The sequence below is a fragment of the Anser cygnoides genome, chromosome 2, assembly GCF_040182565.1.
Source record: "Anser cygnoides isolate HZ-2024a breed goose chromosome 2, Taihu_goose_T2T_genome, whole genome shotgun sequence".
In the NCBI taxonomy this organism is placed as follows: Eukaryota; Metazoa; Chordata; class Aves; order Anseriformes; family Anatidae; genus Anser; species Anser cygnoides.
The window spans coordinates 132,458,711-132,480,463 of NC_089874.1; the positions used below are offsets into that span (position 1 = coordinate 132,458,711).

The 21,753-nt window shown below is 40.7% G+C and overlaps 1 long non-coding RNA gene across 2 annotated transcripts; it reads left to right on the forward strand.

Annotated features, from left to right (window-relative positions):
• Positions 1-14,880: 14,880 nt before the first annotated feature.
• LOC106030580 (uncharacterized) lies at positions 14,881-19,435 on the forward strand. Of its 2 annotated transcripts, none has more exons than XR_010829728.1 (4): positions 14,881-14,945; positions 15,510-15,588; positions 17,842-17,975; positions 18,852-19,435. It is a non-coding gene; the product is annotated as an uncharacterized lncRNA (long non-coding RNA). The 2 variants fall into 2 exon arrangements; XR_010829729.1 differs by having other exon boundaries at positions 17,845-17,975.
• Positions 19,436-21,753: the final 2,318 nt, after the last annotated feature.

Sequence of the window (21,753 nt, forward strand, 5' to 3'; positions counted from 1 at the left end):
CGAAAAGAGTATGTTTCCCTTTAAGAACTGTATGTCGCCAAAACTAACACAACATTCATTAAACCAAAAGCGACATTTTGGTTCCATTAAAAAAAAAAATGTTTTTTCATTCGGCCATTTTTGTAATAAAAGCATGCAAAGTGATAGCTATAAGCTGAAATGCATTGTTGTTAACAATACCAAATATGCTGACTGGCATAACACTATACTTTCTATATACCACACCATACGTCTCTTTTTTCATTGGTATAGTGAGAGCTCTCCCACTTGTTCTGGTCTTCTCTAACTACCAAGAAGATTTGTGCTGGGCACACACACACACACACACACACAAAAAAAAAAAAAAAAAGAATCTCATTTCTTCGACTGGAGGTAATGCTAGGGTAATGCTAGGCTCTTCAGAGAGCTTGCTGCTCAACAAGATCTCACATCGTTATTCTAAGAGACAGGCATTCTCACTTTCATGTTGTCTCCTACATCTTATAGCTTTAATGTGCTTTCTTGAATATAACCACCTACATAAACTGCTAAGTTTATTTAATCAGCCTGGGTGTAAAACTGGATTGCTAGAGAGCATAAATTGGCACCCCCTCATCTCAAAGCAAGGTGCCGTTGGGCAAGTTGAGGTTGTGCTGAACTGAGGAGGACTGCTCAGTCTGAGTTTGGAATGGTAGGAACAAGAGTGCATTAACCTAATTTGCCTGCAGCAAAATTACCCTGTAGTATTTCAGACCTAAAAACCTGCATCTAGGGAAAGGTGGTACAATAACATTGACAGTTAATCATGAATGGTTTCAAATTCCTCTGGATAACAGTGTATGACCCTGTTGCTTTAGGTCACAGAGGAGCAGAATCACAGGCTCAACAGTTTCTTTCAGTCCTATAAATACATTGTTTATTGTATGTCACTCAATCATTAATTTCTTTTGCTCAAATAATGAAAAAGTGGATTTGAGATCTATTGAATAAACTCCAGATTTATCTGCAGTGAATGCTTTGGCCAGCTCTACAGCTACATGTGCATATATGCTCCATAAATCACCTTCAGCATAGCACAAACATATACATAAGCCTGCAAAATGCAATGCCAGTGCTGTGTATTTTTTTCAGGGGTCCTGCTAAACATGTAATGTGTGTTATCTATTCCTTCCCTTGTAGGCAGGTTGTCTTAATATAGCTTTAGGTGAAAGTCTTAGATTATTTCACAACCTGTTCTGCAGTTTTTGTTCCAGGAATGCCTACACATGGAATGCTTTTTTAAGTAAACAAAACAAAAAGAACAAGCTTTTAAATTTTTCTGATGATCTGAACTGCTGGGTAGGCAGAGAAGAAAGTACAGGCTTGCTCTGTAAAAACAAAACTGCAGCTAAGCATCTAGTACAGGTCTGCTTTTTCCCAAATTCAGCCGTGCCTCAGATGATCTGTACTGTGTACCTTCTACCAGGCCAAGAACATATTCCTAATTTAAGAAGGAAGAAACACCAGAACAACAGACGTTGGATGAGACATGAGACTGTCAAATCAGTGGCCCTGGACTTGGCTTTTGTCCTTGCCAAATTCTTAGTGATTATGTACATTCCCATACAAACTGTTTAGCTTTCTTTCACTGGGACATGGGAGTTCATTTCAGACTGCATAACAGGATGTCATAAACTGTGCTACACTGGAGAAGAATTCCTCCTGCTTTCAGTTGTCAGTGCTGGGATCACTCAAAAGCAGCTGGAATGCCTGATTAATCACATCACGGGGCCTCACATGTGGTTCCTTAGAAGCAGACACTAATAATTGCACTATATTATAAATAAAAGAGTGCTGTTTTCTCCGTTGTCTTAAGCACATGGATTAATTGATAGGGATCATCGAGTGTTGATGGTGTTATCTGGAGTATCCACTGCCAAAATCACCTTAAGCATATGATGACACCTTGAGAGAAATGAGAAAAAAAAAGAAAAAAAAAAAGGAATCTTCCATTTCTGCTGCTCTTTCTGGTCAAGTCACCCAGAATGGGATCTGCCCACTTGCACAGATGAGAGTATTCTTTAAAAGGAGTCATTCAGCACAGTGGGAGAAATAAGGGATGTTTAGTAATTTCAAACTTAGACTAATTAAAATTCTAATGAGTTCCTGGACCTGGACCAGGGTGAATAGTTTTACCTGAAGTATTTACATTTTGCTTTTACTCAGAACAAATAAGACTGTTTTTCCTGTGAAAACTAGAAGAACAACCCTACCTACTCTAAGGATGGGTTTATATTTTCCCACTTCCTTTCAAAAGTAATGCCAGCTCAGCATATTTCCACTTCTCCACTACACCCTTATTTTTCTCTCGGCTTTCAAAAGCATGAGTTTGCCGAGAAAACAAGAGGAAAGTGCAAGTGTTTAACATTGTGATAAGTTTCAGCAGTGGTTTTGTCAGCTAGGCAGCACGTGTTTCTTCAGGAAAGACTTCAAAGGAGGACACATTCAAGTAATGGAAGCAGACAGCTTTGCTAATGACAGATTCATGCAAGATTCATGCCTTTTTTAACATCCTGTTCTCAGACCTGAAATGCAGAAGATCTTTGACAAAGTCACACTAGTCTCTAAATCTGCTTGTGGAGTGTACCTGTGTCGACCTCTTTGAAAGTGTAAAAAAAAAAAAAAGGTCCAAGATGTTTATTCTGTAAATAAAATGTTAGAGAGAGAGAGAGAGAACAAGGAACAACAACTGGAGAACAGTACTTTGCAGTTCTGTACAGAAAGCTCAGCCCATATGAAAATGTCTCCATTTTCTGTTTTGCCTCAAAATACAAGTTGTATCTCATGTTATCTGACGGAAATACTGCAAATCAGGTACTGTCATGTTTAGCCTCAGTACAAATATCTTCAGTCTCTCAGCATACAAACAAAAAGTTTATAAATGCCTCTATGCAGAACCAGCATTCCCTCCAGTTTTCTGTTTCTGTGGAAGAACACTGTAAACTCTGCCTTCAGATCCAGTCCCGCTAGAAAGCCCAGGAGCATTAGTTGTCTACCCATTATTATCCCAAGGAAAGTCATTTAGGAGGCCTCCAAAGTTGTTCTGACTAACCAGAAAGTAACACCTCTTGCTTGAAGGCTTGGAAAGCTGGCTGAATGTTCACTCACACAGGCAGGCTCCGGTGCACAGTAAGTCTTTCACATGCTCTCTAGCTGATAGTGTGATGCATAAACACTCATGCATGCTAAGGCACAGGCCACAGTCTGTCTTACAGATGTACACTTTCAGTGTTCAAGAAGCTTTCTGTTTCCTATGCTTATTATTATATCAATTACAGTGGTCAAAATCCTTCATACAGTTTGTTTTTAGCCAAGAGAACACCAGACCAGACACAGTTCATCATCCTTTCATTGACAAGGCTTCCCTGTGCCTCTATCATTCGATAGAAATGCTAAGAAATTCCACGGCAGATAATGGCAAACCTCCCAAAAGGAGAAAGCTGCTTTCTAAAGCCCTGGAGGTGATCCAGGAAGGCACTTGTTTAAACCTTGACCATCCTTAACATTGAACAACAAAATGTTCTCATGTACTTCATTGCTTGTAATACAGCTGAGATTCTCCATTTATTCAAATACACTGTATAATAACTTGTGCATATTATTCCAAGTTCTGTCAAAAGGTAACAAATTTAAAACTGCTTAAGGGAAATATTTTACTGAATATTTTGCCTTTTTTCCCCTTGTAATTAAAAAAGCAAATATGAGGGACTGAGTGTTTTTTCTCTGCACTATCCATTACTTACTATGTAACTGTCAAGCTCCTCATATTTTTTTCTGCCCCTAAACTAAGCAGGGCTCATCATTTTACTCTTTCACATTCAAACCTTTCCAAGACTGATCATTCTTGCAACCTATCTTTGAACTGCTTCAATTTCAGTTTTTGTACTAGGGCAGCCAAAACTGAACAAGGCACTCAAAAGGGAGCAGGCTTTCACCACACACAAACACAGTGTTCTCCATACAGGTGCACAAAACAGCAAATTCTTCATTTTACTTAATGAAAATGAACAAAAACAGGGTGACTTTAAAGGGTTTCATGCGGATTAAGGAAAAAAAAATAAGGCTTGGTGGTAAAACAGTGAATGCTGAAACCATGCACAGAAAACAAGGTCATCCAACCATGCCAGACTTTAGCAGAACAACTGGTCAAAACCTGTGGATTAGGTAGGCCCAAGTTTCACATGAAAGACAAAAGTGGGATGTCAATACCCACAAAAAGGAAAAGAATTCTCAAGAGACCATTTTCACAGGTGTGGAAAAGGACAATAAGCATTCAATAACCATAATTCAATAGGCATTTCCAGGAAACTACAGGCCAGTCAGTCTCGTATCTGTCCCTGGAAAGGTGTTGGAACAGTTTGTTCTGGATGCCATCTCCAAGCAATTGGAAGAGAAGAATGTTATGAGGAGTAGTCAGCATGGATTCACCAAGGCGAAGTCGTGCTCGACCAACCTCGTTGCCTTCTATGATGGCATCACCAGCTGGGTAGATGGGGGGAGAGCAGTGGATGTCATCTACCTTGACTTTAGCAAGGCTTTCGATACTGTCTCCCATGACATCCTGATAGCAAAGCTGAGAAAGTGTGGGATAGAGGAATGGACAGTAAGGTGGGTTGAGAACTGGCTGACTGGCCGAGCTCAGAGGGTGGTGATGGGCGGCACAGAGTCTGTCTGGAGACATGTGACTAGCAGTGTTCCCCAGGGGTCGGTGCTGGGTCCGGTCTTGTTCAACATCTTCATCGACGATCTCGATGAGGGAATAGTGTCTGCCCTCAGCAAGTACACCAATGACACAAAGCTGGGAGGAGTGGCTGACATGCCAGAAGGCTGTGCTGCCATTCAGCGAGACCTGGACTGGCTGGAAAGATGGGCAGGAAGAAACCAAATGAGGTTTAATAAGAGCAAGTGTAGAGTCCTGCACCTGGGAAGGAACAACCCGACGTACCAGTACAGGCTGGGGGACGACCTGCTGGAGAGGAGCTCTGAGGAGAAGGAGCTGGGGGTCCTGGTGGATGACAGGTTGACCATGAGCCAGCAGTGTGCCCTCGTGGCCAAGAGGGCCAATGGGATCCTGGCCTGCATTAAAAGCAGCGTGGCCAGCAGGTCAAGGGAGGTGATCCTCCCCCTCTACTCTGCCCTGGTTAGGCCTCACCTGGAGTACTGTGTCCAGTTCTGGGCTCCCCGGTACAAAAAAGACAGGGATCTCCTGGAACGAGTCCAGCGGAAGGCCACAAAGATGATACGGGGCCTGGAGCATCTTCCCTATGAAGAAAGGCTGAGAGACCTGGGTCTGTTCAGCCTGGAGAAAAGAAGACTGAGAGGGGATCTCATCAATGTGTATAAATACCTGAGGTGTGGGAGGCAGAGGGATTTGGCCAACCCCTTTTCAGTGGTCTGTGGGGACAGGACAAGGGGTAATAGCCATAAGATGGAGCACAGGAAGTTCCGCACCAACATGCGAAAGAACTTCTTCACGGTGAGGGTGACAGAGCACTGGAACAGGCTGCCCAGGGAGGTTGTGGAGTCTCCTTCTCTGGAGATATTCAAGGCCTGTCTGGACGCCTACCTGGGCAGCCTGCTCTAAGGAACCTGCTTTGGTAGGGGGGTTGGACCCGATGATCTTTTGAGGTCCCTTCTAACCCCTTCAATTCTGTGATTCTGTGATTCATGCAGAAAGTTTCTGTACTTTCCGTTGTGGATCAATATTGCAGCCTGGTATAAACATAGTATTGTGAGTGGAGCAGCAAACTCATGATGTTATGATTTCTGGTTTCTCTGTGCGCCTGTGAGCCAAGATCAGCCTATCACCTGAAATTTATTTCATGAAAAGGTTTTCTGAGGAGGGCCACCAGAGAGAAAGAAATCACATTTCAGTACATTGGCAAAGGGAGACTAGGCATACAGTTAAACTTATTTAGCTATAGTACAATATAATGGTCAAATATCTGAACATCCACTGTATAAGTATGTTTTTTTCCTACTTAAGCACCTGAAAGAGGCTCAGACAAAAGGCAAAGATTCACTTATGGGTTTGAAACAAAAGGTCTTTCTCAGCAACCTTAGAAAGCAAGTCAAGTGCAGACTAGATGCCAAAATCCTTTGGTGTATGAGGAGAATGTAACTTGCCCTTCTATTCTTCCTGGAAGCCTACCTAAGTGAGGGCATATCTCCCATTTTTGTCAACATAGCTTTTGACGTAGCCGAGGAGTGACCCCTAATCAACACAGCTCTGCCAGCAGAAACTCCTAGCATGTCTGCACTTACACTAACAAAGTGGTATTATTACTGTCAGTATTTGCTTCGCTGAAAAACAAAGCAGGTTTAAAACAAACAAATGAAAGTACTTTTTATATAGTACGTAATTAAATTGTGAAACCCACTGCCTACAGGATCAGGCAGAGGACAAAACTTCATCTGGATTTAAAAAAGCATTAGGCAAATTCATAGAGGAGACGTATATCACTGGTTATTAAACATGAAAGCCCAGATGCAACCTCTGGCTCAGAAGAAAAAATCACTAAACTGCTGATTGCTAGGAGCTGGGAAATTATACCATGGGAAGGATCACTCTATAGCTGCCTTATTTTTTCTCTTCTTTCCCTAAGGGTCAATGTTAGAGCTAGGAGACTTTGGTCCTTTGATCTGAGCTCCCAAGCAGGTCACAGAGGCAGTAATTCCTATAAACCCTTACTGAAAATAAACATGAGTACTCTCACTCCAAAAGGAGTCTTACCTTATCCAAACATTATTTGGTCCTCATGGTCTTTCAGATATTGCAGCCTACCAGTAATCATGAAAATTTCCATATATTTCACATGCTATAAGCTTTGAAGGGACTACTCTTAAGTTTCCAGGTCCCTCAGTTCTACCCCAGGAAGCAAAGGTAAGAAGGATTTTACAAAATACAGAATTATTTTACTGGGCCTTCCCCTCTCTGTCATTGCTTTGGTAATTTTGTCTAGCTAGGATCCCTCCCTTCTTGTACAAACAGAACACAAGAAATGCTCTACTGGGGCAGGCCAAAGGTCCATCTAACCTGTCTGTCTGTCATCTGGGGCTCAGTCTTTTACCATACGGTGGTCATTCAGCCATACTCTCCCCCTGACAAATAAATAAGAAGTTTTTAAGGAGGAAACCTGGACAGTTTCTTGCTGCCAGATCCTGGACATTAAGGTAGTAAACTATACTCTTACCAACCCCTCTCCCTCCCTGCTGGCCATGCTATTTCCTCCTCGTCAAAGAAAAGTATTTCAGTGAGTTCCCATAACAATGGCATTGGAAACAATAAGCAAAAGTGGGAAGAATAAACCAAGAAGCAGCAATCAATTCATACTCCGCAGGCCTTTCCAAACTCTGGCATTACCATGCTGAGGCACATACCTCCTGGAGGTGTGCAAATACCTCAGCCTTTCCTGAAGGACCAAATGAACAAAGGCAGCAGGTAAATCTATGACATCCTGCTGTCCACAAGGCCGCCTTATGTGGGAAATATTAGCATGTCAGAGGAGAAGAGGGCACAGGGCTGTGATCCATGATCCTACTGTTACTTGTTGGATTTATATGATATCTTTTTAGTGAAGTTTATAAGGCACTGCAGTACGATATTTTCCAATAAACTGAAAACCAAGAGTAAATACAATGGACAAATGACAGGAGTTGCTCTCATGAACCAGTTTATCAAATATTTATATAAATTTCATAACCTTCAACAAAGGCCAAGTTTGTTGTCAGAACCAACAGGTTATCTTCAGGCAAGTAATCCCTTTCATCAGTCTTCTAAAGATACAGAATGAAAACTTTCAGAATGAGACTTTGAAAAATGCAGCACGAAACCAGACAACTTCCTGTAAAGGTCTCCCCACTACACGTCTGCTTTGCTGCTTTGCAAGGAAAAGACAAGTGCTGATAACATACCTTGCCTTTCTCAAAAACGATTTGTACTAAAACAGAGAAGGGACAAGAGCTTCTTTCCACTAAAACAAGGTGTCACTCTTGGAGTTTAAGATAACAATATGAGTTAGTTCTACTTAAATTTAGCTGATGAATGAATCATTCATTGGCTCACACCTCCCAATGTACCTTTAAGATTTTCTCAGTAGTTGTGTTTCTGCATTGCCATAGTCCTCCCGTTTTATCTAAAATTTTATTAATGAACTACATATAATATATTAACACACATGTAAACATACAGATCATACCTGTGTATGCAGTGATATATTCTCTCTTTTTTTCCCTATCCAATTATCGCCTCTGATAATGTGAACAGGCTAACATGATTACAGGTAATGAACCAATTACTATTTCTACAGTCATGCTGAACTGTTTTTCCTTTGACTTAATTACGTTTAAAAATAACAAGCTTTCATTATGCTTTTTATTGATGGTCACGTTTACACCCAAAGTCAGCTAATCAGCCATGAGCACATAACAACATGATTTGAACGCTTATTGCTCATGTGACTACATTTTTAAACTAGCAAAGCAACAAGCAGAAATAGCTGTAGTTGCAATTTATGGACAGAGTCGAACCCTGGAAACAGATGAATCCCATGGTACTCCTCACAGAGCACACAGGTACACACTGTGTATGCCTTTGTATATCACCAAGCCTTTGTATCAGCAGAGGCAGTATACACGAAACAGGTAAGAGGAAGACAGAGTCAGGGGCAAGATTAGGCTTGCTTGGTAGCACTATTGTTCTAATTTAATCACCAGAAGCTTAACTTCACCCCACAGGGGTGTTTGGTTAGGCTTTTCTCCCCTGTGAGCTCTCTTGGAAGGATGATGAATTGATTTTATGTATCTCTTTAGTTATTTATTTATCCATCTGTCCATCCCGCAGCCCATCCTGGGGCAGGAGGGCAGCCCTAGGCCTCCAGAGCAAAGCTGGGGGCAATACAGCCTCTGTGCACTTAAATCCATTGGTAGGGGGCTGGTCCCAGAGAGCCCAAACAGCCCAGAGCAGACTCGTTTTCTGCCAGACTCATGTGAAGCTGTATCCTTGCACGTCTCAATGCAACAGGCAGCCACTGCTCTGCTCCAGGCTCGGAAATCACGGCTCCTGCTCCTTTTCCCACTGCTCACTTTGCAAAAGCACATTTTGACAGCAGAAGAAATCCCCAGGGGCTCTTCTGTTGCCGGAGTTGTGATGTGAAAGTGGAGTAGTGAAAAGAGCGTTTTGACCACACAGTTTTAACCAAATGCAACAAGGAGGGTTTTGGTAAAGAGTAAGGGTTAGGGCCTAGAGCACATTAGGGGATTTAGGTAGTCAGGTGAAACTTTTGTAACTGAAAAACCTCAGTTTCCTAGCACAGACAGACAAGGTAAGTTTACATCAAACTGCAGAAGTCACAGTTGTCTCTTTTAAATACAGCCAGGTCAGGTCCTGCCTATGTTTTCCATAGGACCAAATGGCTAAACCACTTCCCGGTGAATTAAAATGCATTAAAATGCATGCTTGAGGAGACTAGCCTAACTGCCCACCAGCTGGTGGAAATGCTCTCCATTCCTCCCGCTACAGTTTCAGCTATGGGTCGGAAAACTCTGATCTGGGAGCAGACACGCAGAAGGAGAATGGCTCTTCAGCTTGGCACTGACAGAGCAGGGGAAATACCATCCTAATTTCCAGTTTTGATTCCAAAGGCAGTTTATGTATTTTTTTTTCCAGAGACTATTTTTAAACGGGAAACACTCTACTCAACTATTTTGAAGTAATTCAGTTAATCTTCAGGAGAGATTAAAAAAAATAATAAAAATAAGGTGCTTCCCTTTGGCCTAGGAAGCCCCTGTGAAAGGCTTTAAAACTGTCCTAGGAGTTGCTCATTCAGCTTGTTGGCCATTTTGGATCTTTTTCCGAGATGCTTAAATCTTCCCTTAAGCATGGATGTTTGTTGTACTTGGTAACTTTAGATTTTGGACTCTGTATGAGGAGCCAGATGCCTCAGAGTTAGGTATTGAAGCACTTTACTTTCAAGCACTTATGTTCTTAATTATATCCAGCCCTTTAAACTATGAACATCACAGAAAAGTCTCTCTGCATTAAGAAAAAGTTATATTAAGCCATAGAAAAATGTTAAATTTTAATGCGATGGAGCACTCAAACTTGGTTCTTACCAGTAAGAATCTCATTTACAAATGGCTGCTAATGAAATCTCAGAGAAAATATGTTGGTTTCAAAGCAAAATTAAAATAAAGACAAATGACTGAGGAATTATTGTTTTCAATAAGTTCTTTTTTCATGTGCTAATTACAGGGTAAGAAAGTGATTCGAGTATCTTATTATCTATCTTCTCCTTTTTCTGCCAGGAGTTTGTAAAGTGTGTGAAAATGTAGGGGGATAATAATCTCATTTATGTTTTAAAGAAAATAATCAGGTTAGCCAGCATTTATTATCTAGAGCCTGAGGATTCCATTTGCATGACTTTGAAGGACAAATACGATATTATCACTTATGTCAGTGAAAAGAAAGATGGGGCCTTGAGCAGATCTATTTATTTATATATAGACAAAAAATCATCTCATCAGAGAAAGAACTGACACAGGAGAGAAACCCATTGGGATACAGGCGGAGATACTCATTTTGTTATGACTAGCGCACTTATTCAGACTTGATAAAAACAGAGTTTTGCTGCTATGAGCTTTAGCATTCTATTACTTAAATCTGAGGGAAGGGGAGGGGGACCAGAATTGCAGTTTCTACAAATATTTTAGCATTCCAGGTAAAATCTCCTGAAATAATGTGATTATTACAGTGGTTTGAATGTTTGCAAGTTGCAAACTGCTAGCACATTTTAAGGGAATGCAAACATTTTCTGTGGTCAAGGTTTGAAAACAGAGAAACAAAGACATCCCTTGCAGTCACTGCTGCAAAAAAAAAATAATTCAGTGTTTGGTACGTTATAAAGCAGGAGATAAATTCCTCTTGTTTTTAAGCTGAAAATTGCAGGGACACGCAGGAGTTCTGTTTTCTTCAGACACCTCTCGGTAGTCACTGGCTGTCTCGGCTCCTCCCAGTGAGGATGCTGCAGCCAGAGCATCAGCATTGATTTCTCTCAGCACATCACTCCTGTACTTTGGGCTCTGCCATGGATGCCCATTAAATCTAGAGTTACACATAAAATTGCATTGCTGACCTTCAAAGTGATGCACCAATTTAGTCCTGCTTACCTCACAGACCTTCTATCTAAGTATTTGCTTAGTCATTCCCTGAGGTCCTACCCTGCTGCTCTCCTGTCAAATCCTACATTTAAAGCAAGAGCCTTTGGCTCTTGCGCTTTCAGCGTCTCTGCTCCCTGGCCATGGAATTTGTTGCTGGTGAAGGTTCACGAATCAGCATCCTTTTTCTTGCCTGTTTTACAAACACCCGTTAACTCTTATCTGTTCTCCTCAGTTTCAGCTCAGCGTGCTTAAATAAAAATGCCGCAGGCTGTCAGTCCTTACTTTGAACAGCAACTGTTAGGGTTTATTTTTAAATATAAACAGCCAGGAGGAGTCTGGAGGTGCTAAGCGATGGGAGAGCCTGATGCATAATGTGTATCATTCGTTGCTAAACCCAAAAGCAGCCACTTCTGGACTACTCACCAGAGCTGCGGGAGCGGGCAAGCCAGACAGTGCATGCCACTGCTCTGAGATGGTGCGCCTGGCCTCCTGGGCAGCTGTCCCACATCAGCCAGCAGCCCTGCAATCTCTCACGAGCCTCTGTGGCTGCAGGGTGGGCCAGATCCATCCCCGTGCTGCAGGCGGGGTGCTGGGAGGCATCTGGCCATGCTGCCTTTCCCACGGAGCCAGGGGGCCATCCCGAGAGCACTGGTACCCAGGGGGCACATGGTGCTGAGGGTCAAAAGGAAGACACATTTAAAGAGATGTTATTTCTCAGGCCGCAACGGTCAGAGAAATACTTTGAAATAACAGATGGGGCCTGTATCCAAAGTCTTTTGAGCAGTCCTGTTTTATTTTGCACTGAACCAACTATAAGCCCTCTGATACCCAGTTTCCATGTCTCAGCAGTGAATGGAGAAAAAGCACCTGCATGGTGGCAATGCCTTAACCTCTTACGGCCGTTTGACAAGTAAATGTCCCCGGTCAGCATTTCCCAGAGACCGTCTTTTCCTCATGTGACTGAGATCAGCTTTTAAACAGTTGAGAAGTTTCCTTGAAACCATTCCCATCTCTCTCACTGTCTCTTTGTCTTCCTGCACCCTGGGTGGGAGCAGTTTGCATCTCCCCCCAGGGGTCCTCTTTGTCCCTCGTGTTTCCCGCCAGACCAGAACTGAAGGACTGACTTCAAAGAACTCCCATCTACATCCTGAATATTATAAGTGGGTTTATCTGAGATCACTGTCTGCACCTCCGGCATACTGGCAAGCCACAGCTCAGATTTAACACATTGAGTGCAGAAAGGCAGCACATAGGTAGAAAGAGGCACACAGTGTTCATGGTTGCAGGAATGATGCTGAAGTCTGCCACATTCTCCACAGTAGCATCCCCTCAATCCTGTAGAGCATGGCTGGTCACGGGAGGAGCTGGCAAAGCTAACGTGGAGATGTCCCTCATGCAAGGCATGCATCAAGTCCTCTAAGAAATTTAGCTCAGAGCAATTTCTGCATGAAAATTAAAATGTTGACAGCACAGCCACTTTGAGCATCACTTGTCCTAGGAGCTAAGAGGAGGGGAATAGCTCTCCACATGCATGGGTTTGACTATGACTTTTTTTTGGCACAAGACAAGGCTCAGCCTCAGTGCTGAAGGCAACCTGTTCTTACACTCGGTTTTGTCAAGCATCCCAACATTAACTTTGCCAACCTACAGATTTTCAAGTGTATTTTGAACCTTTTTTTTTATTTATTTATTTTTATTTGGTCTTTTTATTTTTTATTTTTCTCTGAGCTTATTACTAGCATGGAGCCACAGACTTCTGTGGCAGCAGAAGGGAGAGATGCCATACTGAATATGGATACGCATAGTAGCATTGGGAAAGGGCTGGCTGAGACAGAAAGGACAGGCATTGCCTGAGCCACCCTGGCTCTGATATGCCTCATGTTAGGGAGCCTTAGCCTCAGCCTGATTCTCCTGGACTGGAGACAGTAGGTTGATCTGGGATCTGTCCCAGAATGGGATCTGTCACAAAACCACTGGAGAGAACTTAGTGCAACAAAGAAAATATCAGAAGTTTCTTCTTCAGTTAACTTTCCTGTCTCTCTTTCCACAGACTTTCAAACAGAAGAGGACAGGAGTACTCCATCCTTTTACTTTACCCAAATTGGGCTCCAAGGGGGTGCCTTCGTTTTTTTTTAAGATGCTCACTACAATTTGGTTATGATGTGTATTGTATATTTTAACATCACAACAATAATTAGAGATGAGAAAATAATTTACAATGACTAACTTGAAAAATTTTATCTCTTATCTCATTCATGATTTGATTCTAAGCGACTAACAATGTTCTTGAATCTACTGATCATTCACAGTTACACTACCAGTTATTTTAGCAACTTACAGGACTAAATATTGTAGACTAATATTTAGCGAGGTTTACAGATTGCTTATGAACATAGAGAAAATGTTAAGTTTGAGCTGCCATTGATACATTAGTTTGGATATATAGATCACATGATTTGGATACATATTTAATACTGAAAGGCATTAATTTCTGTCAATATATAAAGGTAATATAATATGACATTTCATATAGCTTCCCCTGCTCCCAGTTCAGCCTCAGAACAACCAGGTAAAATGCCATCAGACCTAAAGACAGTTTCACCAGAAAATTTTTTTACATTTGTCCAATGATGAATACATGCAGTATATTTTCTTGCCTCTGATTCAAATTAATGTTAATAGAATATACATGCTCCAGATTTCCCGTACTGAAGAAACAATAGCAATTCCCAAAGTACATTACTGTTTCTCTCTCTCTCTCTCTTTTTTTTTTTTTCAAATGCAAATACCAGATCTTGCAAAGATCCTAAGTTGCGATGCCTGTTGGGTCTGGTTCCACCAAGTAAACCCTGTGATATTCCACTGGGCTGGCATTACCTAACCATATTGGCACAAGCAGTGGGTGGAGCAGGAACCTCAGGTCAAAACTTACACATGCATTAGATTTCCACTAGCATTTAATCTTCGTTTCTCATTAACAAATAAATCTTTTTGAATAAACAAGTACTAAAGTAGATGGGTATTATTTTCTAAATTTCTGATTCAAGATGAAAAATGTCCCCAATTTATTCTGACATATAGTGGGAAGGGTTTTAGAAAGCCTGTCTTTTTATGTGGAGATTAAATATAGGCACTGGGAAAACCCTTTTTGTATATACAAGGCTTGGTCGCATGGTTAACATCTGGAATGTATTCATTTCTTCTATAAACTACATATGACTCCCTTTCTACTGCATTCCTCAAGCAGCAAGCAACGTAGATGTATTAATACTAGCATGCCTTTGATTCACTTCTCTCCATTTTACAGTCTACCACATATGCCAACAGCATGTCACTGGGCATGATGTAACCAAGTCTGCCCCAGGAAATTCAGGAAGACTATTTTACTAGAAACTAGGCCTAAAAGACCACAATTTAATTTCATACCATTTGTTAAGCTGAAAAATATGAAAAGAACTTTGGATCTACACTACCTTTATATTCCTGCAGTGGTAGGACGGGCAAAGCATTCACTCAGGCCCACAGCTGAGCTGCTGAACAAAAAAGATTCCAAGAGGTGGTAAACTGGATGCAGGTAGCCTTGCACCTATCAGTTCCTCCTCTTGGACAGGGATGGAATAGGCAGCATGCAGCCTTGCCCAGGACACCCAGCCCTGTCTACCCATTCTGGAATGAGCAGGGCCATTATGTGGTCACTGCTTTATGGCCACCTGTGATGCTTAGGTACTGGCAAGGCCAGGAAGGGTGGCTCACCCCCAGTGATGGTACAGGTATAGCTGTATCCTCACATAACTATGGCAATTTACACTGTGGAAATTTTAGCTTGCATTTGCTCCAAAAGCATGTGCCAAGCATGATCTTATCGTAGCTTTAACTCTGGCCCTTGTTGTCAGATTGGTGCTCTTCACAGTGACCTGATATCCAACACTTAACAGTTGTTCTATATCGTTATCTCTAGAACTCAGAGTTTGAATTATATACAAATAAAACAATGAATGCCTCATTACTATTCATTAAGGAAATTGAAAATTTCCAAGATTTTAACAGTTAAATTCTGTAAAACAATATAAGCTCAGCAAACTGTCTAAGAGACTAAGTATCTTGAGGTTTTGGTCACAGGGCCAAAAGATCTACTGTTGGGAGTGAGTAAAGATGGATATTACACTATTGCTGTTAATGCTCAGTGAAGAGATTTGTTGTTTTCAATAGTAAGGTGTTTCCATCTGAGACATACCATCAAGATAGATGGCAGGAATTTAAACTAATTTTGAGTAGATCCAACAAAAAGTCAGATGCTGACAGGACATTGTAACTCTCTTATTTGCCTCTTCTAGAACAAAGCATCATCTGGAGTACTGTGCCAAATTTGGTGCACCACATTTCAAAGAAGATTGGAATAAATCCAAAAGAAAGGTCAGAAGTCTAGAAAATATATTGGAAAAGGAAAGAATACATGAGTTGGAGTTATTCTGCTGGAAGAAAAGAAGGCAGAGTGTGGTGTCTCCATCATTAAAGGCTTTTAAGAATAAGCTAGAAAAAAAACATCTGTCAGAAATGACACTGCAGTAGATAATCCTGTCTTGGGCAGGGAAATAGATTGGATGACTTCCTGAGAGGTTTTTCAGCTGTAAGGTTCTATTATAGGCCAGATCCAGTGGCAGTTGTCAAGTGATGCTTTGGGTCTGGGGAGAACCTGGCAATACGGAGAAGCTTGCCTTTCCCCAAGTATCCTTGCATCATATAACGGGCACTGGAGATTTCCTGCTCTGCTCAACTGCCCCTGCTGAGAGACGAAGGACAGTACAGCTGGGAGGAGGTTTTTCAAACATAGTATTTTATTTCAAGTACAAAGTAGCATAGAAAGGTAAAAATAACATTTAGAGAAACCTTGATTTCTGGGAAACTCAGCAAAATACTTGAGGATCACTTTATGAGATACTAGAGAATATTCAGAAGAAAGCGTTTTCTTATCTCTCTTCTTTAAAATTGTTTCTCTTGATTTAGAGGACAGAATTTTGACCTGACACCTGTGATCTGTGTTACAATGGAGTATGTAATTATGCGAACACTTAATGTATCCCACATAACAATATTTTACCAGTTTTTCCACCATCTTATACAAAAGCATATAACAGCAGCTTGTAATTTAATATAAAGAAAAAAAAAAGAAAAAAAAAAGGCATTTGCATTATTTTCATTTCCATAATGGTATAGTACAGCTTTTCTGACTTGTAACATTTTATATGACAGGCTTTGCTTTCTTAAGCTACGTATTTTAATCATGTAAGCAGTAGCTGTACTCTAGATGTTTTATTTTCAAATGACAGCCTAGTTTTTCCTAAGTACTTTCAATGATTACACAGACAAACAAAATAAATCCTTAATTTAGCTGTTAATTTTTGACACTCTGTTATTACAAGCCAAGACCCTGATTCAGTTTGAAATGCTGAATGTTTTTCATTTAGGACACAGTTATGGATACTTTTGCTTTCTCTCTCTCTCACAAACACATGTAGTACGGTATGGAGCACATTTGCCATGTGTCTGTCTACTCAAGAATATAAGAGAAGGGCCCCCAGCCTACATTAGATGCCTGTGTGCAGCATCATGCGAGCTCTAGGCAAGCCAGCACAATGGTGGTGCCTGGTGCAGGCATCCCAGGGTTAAACCTACTCTGGACACTATACAGAATCAGTGTGGGCATCAAAAGCAGTGTGTTATTGTCAGCCAAACTTCACTTATTAACTTTTAACCTGTCATTATATCTCACGGCTTTCTGCCTCCACTCAGTCTTGTTTGTTTGTTACTTCATTTATTACTCTTCTGCATTTTTTGAACAAATGTTGACTTAAAAAGAAAACAGGATCAGATTTGTTCTTATTCACATATAGTCAAGAAGCAGAAGACAAAGAAGATTTTTAGCCACCTTGTCACCCTTCTATCACTGTGCCAAACTTATCCTAGGCAAAGCGCCAGCGCTGATGACTGTAAGAGACTTTTCTGATAAGTGTAAATCTTCTGAGCATAGTCACATTCTGGTAGCACTCCCAGTTCCCAGGCACTGGAAGGAGATGGCATACAAGCCAGAACATCTGCCCTTAGTCATTGGAGATTTATCAGATAATCTTCAGGGATCAGACGTGTTTGTTGCTCAGCTGCTTTTTGCCACCAGAGCTCCTGGAATTGACCCCTGGTCTAATAAAAGCAGGGGGAGGGGATTACTTTAAATTTGAAGCAAACCAAAAGCAGGCCTCCTTCAACATGTAATTTGTAAGAATGCAGCAAAGACTCCAAGAAGCACAATCTGCATCACCACCCCCACCACAAAATTAAAGCATTGTCGTTAACTATGCACAGAGCCCACTGAACTCAAAGCAGCCTTCCAAAAACAAACCATTCCTTTCTTAAGCAATCACTGCAAATTGCAAAAGCAACAAATGCTTTAGCCACAAATGAAGGAGCCACTGCCTGTCCACAAAGCTTCTTATGAAATTTGCCACATACTAAGGAAACATATAAAGACATTTGCTAGTGTTAAATTGGTGAAAGATTGGTGCTTTCTAGGAGGTACTGAAATTCTCTTTTTCTGGACGCAGTCATAGGTTGAAGATAATGAAGGAAAACCACACATTCCAGCTGTCAGAAGTATTTTTTTTTTCTCCATAGTAGAATTGGTCAGCAGCAGTGTCCTTGAAGAAGTGGAATTAAAAGAAGGAAAGAAGAAGCAGCAGCATTCTTGTTGGTTACCAGTGAGGGAAGAGACACAGAGGACACCCTAAGAAAAGTAGTACCACAGAAAGGTACGTGAAAAGAAATATACCAAATATGGACAGATTATGATGAAAAATCCTTACTACATCATGGGATTTATCTTCTGAAGCAAGAGATTGCCTCGGACAGACTTCATTTGTGTGATGAGAGCCTTTCTGGGATAGGTCATGAACAGGGATTTGTTCTCTTGCTAAAACAAGAAGCTACCATTCTGACTTTTCCAGATTATCCTTCTTCTGGTGTCATATTGAAGGAACCAAGACCCTGCAAACTCCCAGCTCAGTAAGATGTCTCTGTATGTTTAGCTGCATTCTGGTAAAAAATGACCACTTGCTACCACACAGGTGACCACACTTCCTGGGGACTGAAGCCAGCTCATGGGAGCTCTACAAGACATGAAGGCATGCAATGTAATTGGGCAGGAGTGCCCTCTCCACTTCCAGGATGATTTAGCATTCAAGAACTCAGAACAACTGGGTCAGAACCCAATCACTAGAGCACACTAAAGCGAACTCTATCAGCCTCTGCTTTTTTAAGGGAGGTTAATTGCGAATTACTTTCTGTTCTATTACATGTTTGTAGATCTGAGTACTGGAAAGCATTTGGTCAGTTCTTGCACTTAGCTCAAGAATGAGGTTCAAACTATTCAAGTTTAGACACCAATGCTAAGCAGCTGAACGTACATTTTAGGGGTCTAAGTTCAGAGCCTGTATGCAAGCTCTACAAGGATGCTAGGGAGTGGCACCTCATGGCTATAAAACCCTTCCAAAGATAAAAGTCCCCACAAAGACATTTATTTGCACAGTGTTTTGGTATAATGCCAGAGAACAGAAAGAAGATTCAGAAATGGGGAGGGATTAAGAATTCTTTTTCTTTTTTTTTTTTTTTTTTTTTAAAAAAAAAAGGAAGGAAGGCATGAGACAAAGACATCAGAAGGAGAAACAGAATCAGAAAGTTGGTAAGAAGAAGTGCAAAAATTAATTCGAAAAGCCTTCCCAAAACAAGAGAGAAGGAAAAACAAAACCTAGTGTGGAAGGGATGAAAAGCAAAAAGAGCAAAAAGTTTGGAAAAGAAAAAGAAAAAATGGAACAAAAATAGAAAATTACAGTATGGAGATGGAAAGTAAATAAACATAAAAGGAAAGTAAGGCAAATGTTAGTGAGGTTTTGTTTCATCATTTATTCTCCATAAAAAGGGTAAAGCTGTGTGAATTCAGGAATGCATGAATGATACACTCTGTGTTTAGGGAAACAGTGGCCAAGATTCTGACTGAATACATAGCAGAGCTGTTGAATCATTTGGGTTTAGGGCATCAAAGCAAGCAACAATATTTTCTTCAGTATTCTTAGTGACAACAGCAGCATCACTTCTCTCTCCAAAACACAGAACTTGAGACCACAGGCTCTCTCACTTCCTTTTAGCTCATCTCTCCAGAAGCTGGATCTGGGTGGGCTGGGTGGTTGTCAAGTGCCTCGCTGAAAGTGCACTCTGGTCTTGCTAAAGTCCTGGCATGACTGAACTGGAGATTTATGCTCACAAGGAGGAACATTACCCTTTTTTAACCTAAGACGCCACATTCTCCATGCATCCTTCTCCCTATGTAATACTGCCTTTCCCACTTCCACTAGAAACAGGCAGCCCACCAAAACAGTTCCAAGCAGTACTGTCAGGGTTATGGCTCTGTGAAGCCCTGTGAAAGCAAGAAGTGCTGCTCAAAAGTCTTATCCCCTTTCCGCCTACAGAATGTTAAACTTGCCCCAGGATATTCTGGAGGCAGCACAGCTCAGAGTCTGGTTATACGTCCACGGAGATCTGGCAAGTCTATTCTGGGCCCTGCTGAAAACCCTTCTGACTGCCCTGTGGAAGCTCTAATGGATTTTTAATCTTTACCTCTGTCAGCACTAAAATCAGTCCCACAGATTAAAACTAAAAATCTCAACCAGATAAATTATATAGGTCTTTTGTTCAAACATACTTTTAAGATTTGCATAATTTAGTATTGTGGTCAGTCATAAATGTAGAGAAACAGGGCTCCCTTTCAGGAACACCTAATCTTAATAAGGTGGTTATTCAAATGTCTACTTTTGTTTATGGAAATACAACATTTAAAAATAGAAAGTGGTTTGGGTTTTTGATCTTCTGTTTAAAAGGAAAAAAGTGATTCAGTAGAATTAGTAACACTTGCAGCATATCAACCCACTCTCATAGAAATGCAATTTAGCAAAATGAATGTGGTTGGAAAGTCAGGCCAGAATAACAACAGCTAACTTCAGATCCACCCAAGGCTTGTATGGGGGCCATGCCAATTAGCATAATAGTTGTGTTTGTTGGGAAGTGAAGTCTTTGTGCCTGGGATGCGTCCCAATTAAAGAATTGTATTTGAAGTGGGATTTAATTTTAACGTTTCAGTGCCAGAACATTTACTTGCTGCGACTGTTTTTATTTCAAGTGATGCCGAGGTTACATTTTCAACTTGGTACTGCTGTCATCAAGACTCTCCAGTGTTTTTATTTACTGTAAGGGAGTGACAGTGGAAGGGTAGTATGCCAAGAATCATGGTTTCCCAAAGTTTAACCCAAAACGGATGACCTAAATTGTATAAGACCCAAGTCATGGAGAATTTAGTGGGTAAAATACTCATTATCATCAATGGGAGAACTGAGGAGACTGAAGAACTGAGTTCTTTTTCAACAAACTTTACACTGAGCTTGGAGAGGTCTGTACCATTAAATTCTTTCAAAACAATGCACATCAGATAAAAAAGAACCTCTGTCAGATTTGAATGGAAAAATCCATGCATAAAGTAGCCACTAAATGTAATCTTCTTTTCTGTTTGCAGAATATCAGTAGGGCAGCCAAAGTTCCCTTGAATTTACGGATTTATCAAATGTACTTGACAAATCTTTTTAATAATCAATGGGCAGGTCACAAATATTTAAAATTTGTCTTTTCTTGCTTAGGTGTGACTGATCAGCTAAGTCATGAGTTGTTTACTTTCATCATTCAAGAAGAATGTTAGCCTTAAACCTCATATGTACTTAAAATGTAATTTCCATGAAAACAGTCTTTTGACACTGAAGCTATTTTCCACTAAAATATTTTTCAGGAAAACACAAGTGTTTGAATTTTCAGAAAAAAAATAAACCAAAGCACAGAAGAAGTAAATTCATTGAAATCCAGATCCACTGAGGTTTAAAATTAATCCCAATACGGCTGAAAAAAATTTTACTACTATCACATAAATAAGTGAAGCAGAACAAAAGCTATCAGTAGTTCCAAAAGCCACTTGAGTTCAGGATGTGGACATCATGAAGTTTACAAGTGGTATTTAAAAATCAATATGACATTTTATGGATAGATAATATGAGTTCAGGGAAATGAGCATATCAAGTTTTGCTATGTCAAGAAGATGCATGACATAATTTGGTACATGCTGAAGCTGCTAAAGAATTTATCTTATTAGAAGGCAATTATAGTTGTCCAGACATATATAAGCATGCACATGTGTACAAACATCCTCTCTTGCATTTTTCCAATATGCACTAATATTTGAGTATCCTCAACTACTACTGGTTTCAGGTTTGGTATATTTCTGAGTTAAACATGACAGTTTAATATTTATATTTACATGGTTCAGAAGAGACAGCATCAAGTCAAACATAAACCCAAGGTTTCCACCCTTGGGACTGACGCTATCTGAGAACTGCCAACTTTAAAAGTGATGGAAGAGTGTTGACGGACTGGGGATAAGGTCCAATCAAAGGAATTTTGTCTTATATGGATTCAGTTTTAGAAATTCCCTGGCTT